The sequence below is a fragment of the Dreissena polymorpha genome, chromosome 14 (genome assembly GCF_020536995.1).
Source record: "Dreissena polymorpha isolate Duluth1 chromosome 14, UMN_Dpol_1.0, whole genome shotgun sequence".
NCBI classification, from domain to species: Eukaryota; Metazoa; Mollusca; class Bivalvia; order Myida; family Dreissenidae; genus Dreissena; species Dreissena polymorpha.
Window position 1 is genome coordinate 72,286,214 of NC_068368.1, and position 6,578 is coordinate 72,292,791.

Consider the following 6,578-nt stretch of genomic DNA (forward strand, 5'->3'; position numbering starts at 1 on the left):
ATTCTTAAAATACTGTTTGTATGCGCTCGATGTTACATCTATGATAGTTATCTTTGAATGGAGAACATATACAATCGCGAAAAAATATTTTCAAATTTTAATGCAAACAAAGAAACTGCAGAGAAAATCAAAATAAACATATTGACATAAGAAGCAGAAATGCAATGTATGTATTTAAGCAAGACTGACTGGTCCTTTTTCATTGTATGTATTTTTATCTATTTCAGAGAGCTTGACTATTCAATTAAAGGAGAAGATACAAAGAAAAGAACCTAAACAACTGAAGAACGAATTGGTGCGAGACGTTTTAACCAACAACGAAGAAAAAGTTCAATTCAATCTGCACAAAGCTATAAATGTAAGTCTATATGTCAAATGATTTAAACTATATGTCGAACAGCGCGTATAGAAGATCATATTACTTTTTTTCAAAATAGGTAACACTTTGAAGACACAAAAGTAAACAAAACGGACCGATAGGGTAAAACCATCAAGTAAAAGCAAGAAGAGTTATATTCCAAATGCATTTTTGCTGAACAACTGCATCCTACAAATTAACAAATGATCGAATGAACAAGAAATAAACTTGTAACATGCTTTATATGTGTATCCACACCATTAAATCAGAGACTTGTACTTAATATCTTGATCTATACTTTGCATATTGAAACACCATTGGTAAAATATGCATGCATGTCAGATTTATGTCGAATTTATTTAAGTCACCATTTTAAATCCTAATATATAATAATGATTTTAATTACTCTTTACTTACATGTCGATCATATTGATGAATATCCGTGAACAAATGACGGCAACCATATAAATAATTAGTCCGTCGTTAGTTCAAAACAAAGTACCTATTGCCTATCGTGGTCACACCTATCATTTCCGCATGATGCATTGTTAAGCTCAAGGGGATATGGTGGTAGCCTGGTAGCAACACTTGTTCGTTTTAATTCGAGAATCGCTCATCTTTCTTGCTCATTGCAATATACAGTTTGCGTTATGAGTACAATACGTCTTGTTTTACCTTATTAAGACGTCCATTAGTTTTGCATTAGTTGAACAAATCTTAGCCAAGCACAAACACATACATGCATATGCTTGTACTTCACAGTTCAGAGTTTACCTGTAACGTTTAAAACATTTTAAGCGTATGCACAGCACCTATACTGTGGACTAAGTGAATCAATTGTAGCACTTAAGTGTAATAATTAAGTTTAGGACAAACACATTCAGAGCTTATATAATTAACAGTTATCAAAAATCTGTTCGATTAAGTCTAAGGCGTGTAACTGTGCGTAGACAGTGAAGGCACGTGATGAAAAATAAAAAAAATTAAAAACACCGAAAAATGCAACAAAAAAGCGACGGCTATGGGGGTTACCCATACAGAATTCAAACTTCAGATATTTTGTACATTATGCATGTTCAACGTCTTCATATTCAAACCAAGAAAGCAAGTGTATCCTTATTACTCTAGTCAAATGCACCCACATTTAAAATAGATAGCACGCGTTTTAAATAGTATTAAGACATTCATCCGCTCTACCATGGGAAAGGATCGCCTTACAGCGCTTGGATATTGAAAAAGTTATCAATACTTTTGCCTCTAATTATAATATGCAGTTCCTCTAACCATACTTCTTTTGCCCAAAATGTATATATGTTAAAAATGTTAACAAAGCGAATAGTTTATTTTTTTTAAACTTATTATGAGAAAAATCGAGTCTGCGCCCACTACTGGCCTATTTTACCGGGGGGGGGGGATGGGGAATGAACCCGAACCCATTACAACTTCTTGAACTTCCTTTGAGGGCTCGCTACGCCCCTGGTCTTTGTAGACATAATACTGCTACTTACAGGGCTTTTTGATGAAACCGTTGTGTGATACTGGGTCAGTTTATTGGGCGAAAAATACAACCCTGTATCACAACGTGTTGGGTTAGTAAGAAGCCTTGCAATGAATTATCCTACTGTACCTTCGTTGTTTGCCATAAACGTTATAACAGTAGAAACGTTCGCTATTCTGTATTATTTAATGTTGCAGAGTAAACATCAATGACATTATTTAAAATTATAAGCCTACAAAGAAAAGCTACTCACCTTCAATGGAAAAATACGCGGTCATTATGTGACCTGGCTCAGCCAATTAAAAACGACTATTCTGTTTTATATGGAAGATAAATAATGATATTAAAACATGTAGCAATAGTTTGTTAGTTAAATCTCTTCAGGCATATACGTTATGAGCAATTTCAAAAATCAAAGATATTGGTAAAGCATGTTTGATTTGTTGTGTTATTTTACTATTGCAATATTACTTTAACATTATATTTAAAGTTCATTACTACATCCCGTAAATCCGTTATTTAATATGGACAACACCACACCTGAAAGTTGTCGTACTGTTTTCAAGAAAAGGTAACACTGTGTCATTAGAAGAAAATGCCTTTTAGGCTTATGCGAAAAAATATGCATTGCGTTCAAAGTTAGACGTAATTTCTAGCAAACTTGTTGAGTATCTCTATACGACATGTTTTAGTTTGTCGTTTAAATGACTGCGCAATTTGATTGTCTGAATGCCTTGATTGATCTTAAAATGGACATGGCATTGTCTGAACAAACGAGTATACTATACGTATCGCTCATTCAGTTATCGTTCTTAATCATGCGGCAAGGACTTTTTCTACGTTGTTTTATTATGATTGAAATATCTTGCATCATAAAATGTACGAGACATGTGAACTTTATTTGATAGCAACATCAAACTATGTTCATTTCAGGATCAGAAACCAATTAGAGTCGGCATTGACTACAACGGAGACATATTTGTTAAGGATAACATCGGAAAGAGGTACCGTTATTTGTACTAAACAATATGTTACGTGTAAACATAGCTTGAGCTCGGAAATTGTGTGTAATTGTTTAGATAATTTCAAAATAATTGTGAGTTATAAATATGCCCCGAGTGATCTATATGTCTTTGTTTTGTTTCGTCAAATACATCTACCTACTGTGACGTCGTTTTATTTAATTAATTTCCCCACCGCATTTAGCTTAACATAGAACTAATTACACCAACTCTTAATAGAACTTGATCGAACACGGACATCAATGTGAGATGAGAATGATAAACACTATCAACTGCTGCTTATAGAAAGATCTTGTGGCATGTGTTAACATACATTTTGAAAAATCCATGTTTTTGTTATGTGTACATGCGAGTGTACACCAGAAACATATTTTTCCACACTGACATAAATTCTTAGAACGGGTCTTGAACTATATTTTCAAATTAATAGGTATCACATATTATCCGAAAACCCTATGTTTTTTTTTCTATTGTGTGTCTTAAGAAAAATGAAAACGACAAATAAGAAAAGGTGTTAAGTTATTTTAAATTCGTTGGTTTTGGCGGTGCTAAGCGCACTTTTGCTTACATATATCACGCTATTTGAGCTGTAACTCCATTCGTCACGTTATTTGTCTATTGCATGTTAACGATAAACTGCATTACGGTTTCTTGGGATGCATAGCGATGCCCTTAAGTGTGTATTTCATGATACTTAGCTCTGATGTATTGTCCGAGATAAGTAATATATTGTGCATATACTAATTTTTGCTGAATTTCCTGGTTCGTGTCTCTGAGTTGTTATTCAGTTTTTTTAGGACAAATTCAACCATGTGTATGTTACTCTGAAAGTGACTCGAATGTATATGTTTCTGTGTTGTGTATAACTGCTATAAATTAATTTGTATTCACACGTGCGTTTGTGTGATTATTTCTGGCCAGTTTAAACCATTGTTATGTTTCATGTAGATGTGTGTGAGTGTGTTTCGTATTATATGTAAAAAAGGTTACCTTCGTTAATACAAGAACATGTTGATATTAAAAAGAATGTGTCTTCGAATAATTTATCTAGAGTTTCATTTGTATCTTTAAGAAAACATGTGTGCTAGCTACCAAGACTTTTGTATGAGATTTCTATCATTAGCGAGAATAATGTCATCTGATCTGTGCCCATATAAATAGCTTAATATATTTGTTTTTAGGACGACAATCAAACTCGATACACGGAAGTATGTGATTGCAAGTAGTGCTTATTATCTTCATGAAACAAACAATACAACACTTGCTGTTAGTGCAATTGACCCGTCTTTCAATGTTGGTGATCTGGTGCAAATCTACAATCACAGCCGAACGCATACTGACATGCAAGACAATGAGACGCGGATTCAATTCGACCGGGTAAGAATATCCAATTTTGACGTTCAATTAAATCACTTGTCTTGGATGAGAAAACTGAAGCTAGTTCGTTGTATATCTGTATATTATTTATTATATTTAATTTACTTTGGTTTCACTTGTTGACATATTTACAGTTTTCAAACGTGTTTTTCAAGAATTGAAAATATAAACAAACTATGAACGCAGCGGAGAAATATCAACCTAAAGATGCAGTCATATTCCGTTTATATACGTTGATTTATGATTTATTGTGATTTACATTGATAAAATGATGATGTGTTGAAATGAGAAACCGATTGAATAATTTGGAGTGTTTTTAAATTTAGCGACCCATGGATCGCCTTTATTATCGTACATAAAAATATAATAATTGCCGGAATTGACATTGGTTGACCATTAGTTTAATCCCAGTATTGCTAAATAAAAACATTATTCCGTTTTTATTTCACTCATACAGGCATTAATGAAAAACTTAAATATGACAAGACAGCTGAAGACGTACCCTTAACACTGTTTTGCACATCAAAACATTTGTGTTTAAATATATGTTACAACTAGTTAGAGTTCTTAAATTGCTTTGCAGACATACGGAAAAATCGGTACAGTTCTTAAAGTGGACTCAAACGGCTTGACGGTCAATGTATGTGGTGGTACAGATGTGTATGAACCACAAGATGTTGTTATAGTGTCTTTTGGTAAGTCTTGGTCACGGACTTAGATTTATCGTAATATATTTACTTTGCCTCGCCTTACTATGTCCGTATGGATATCAAGCAAAGGCATAACGAATTGATATTGTCTGTGCGAGTTTGTGTATGTGTGTGTGTATTTATGTAAGTGTGATTGTTCAACAGCCATTCCACAAGCTTATAATGAAATGACACTGTGTGTTTTTGGATAATTTTACATATTAAGTACATGATGTTTAAATGCAAGCGTTCGTTCATGTCAAAGCACAAATATTGTTAAAGACGACGTGTCGATTCCAATAAACATGTCGCTGTCTATAATATGTATATAATTTATTTAGGAACAAAATCCATAACCAAAACTGACAATACGATTATAATTTAAAAACAACATATTGCGCAAATGATTCGTGTCGCTTGAGTGTTAAAGTCGAATTGTAAATTTTGGAATATGTGCACAGGCATTATGTAAACATAATGAAAGTAGACTTTCTTTTTATTTCTATATATTCATCGTTATGAAGGGTTTTGAGAATACTTGTATATTGTGCATATTATCATCATTATTAAGACGACGCGTCGCTTGCAGGATCAAAATGAACTTTTGGGCACTTTTAATAAAACAATGTTTTTCAACGGATCATTTTTTAATTAACAACTATGACGTTAGTTAATTCAATGTTCTGGTCATGTTTCAAAATGAAAAAGTAAACTATGTAACATTCAGAATATTCACAAGGTCGTGCTATAGCAATATAAAAAGCGTCCCCACACATTTCGGTCATATATTCAACAGAAGAATATCTTTCTCGAAGTGCGCTAGAAAAACATACGAACAAATGTTTGATTAATCTGTATGATGTTTCATAGAAAAAGAGATTTTTTTTAATTTAGTCGCGACATAATAAGAATTAATTTATGAACTGAGTCATGGAGATTGCGCAAGTACGTGTGTTTGCAGCGTTAATAGTCATGTTCTTCTAGGAAACCTTTCGATTAAGTTAGACAACTTAAAATAACTAAGTTTCAAACTCGGTCGAGAAATACATGAAGCAGATATTCTGACTAAATTTCATGAAGATTCGACAATAAAGGTAGCATGCAGCATACGATATTTAAACAGTTTAACCGTCGTTTAACCACACACCGGGGATGGAAAGTAGGTTCCATTTAGCTAACTGGTTGGTAAGTGTTTGTTTAAATTTGTTAAAACAATCGATTTAAACCCAGTTAAAACATGCCCTGATTTACTAGCTGGGAAAGTATAAGTAACTGCGTGGTAACCTAAACGAAATACCGACATTATAGAAGCTAACCATCGACGACAATAAGTGACTTGTTACTCAACCTTTAAGATTTGGCAATATGACGTCAGACCTCAGAAGACGAGTTCAAGGATGAACACAATTTGTCTTTTGATTCTTCAATGTGTGTGATCCGGTGCATGCATTGCGCTCATGGTATACTCATTTCTCCGGATCGAGAACTGAAACCGACTTATGTGAGCAGAAAGCTCCATAACAATAAACATATTCAAGCTTTTCTCCATCTCTGTCCCTCTCTGTATCTCTGTCACTCTCTATGTCTCTATCTCTTTTTTTTCGCTCTCTCTGTCTCTCTCTCTGCCTCTCTCT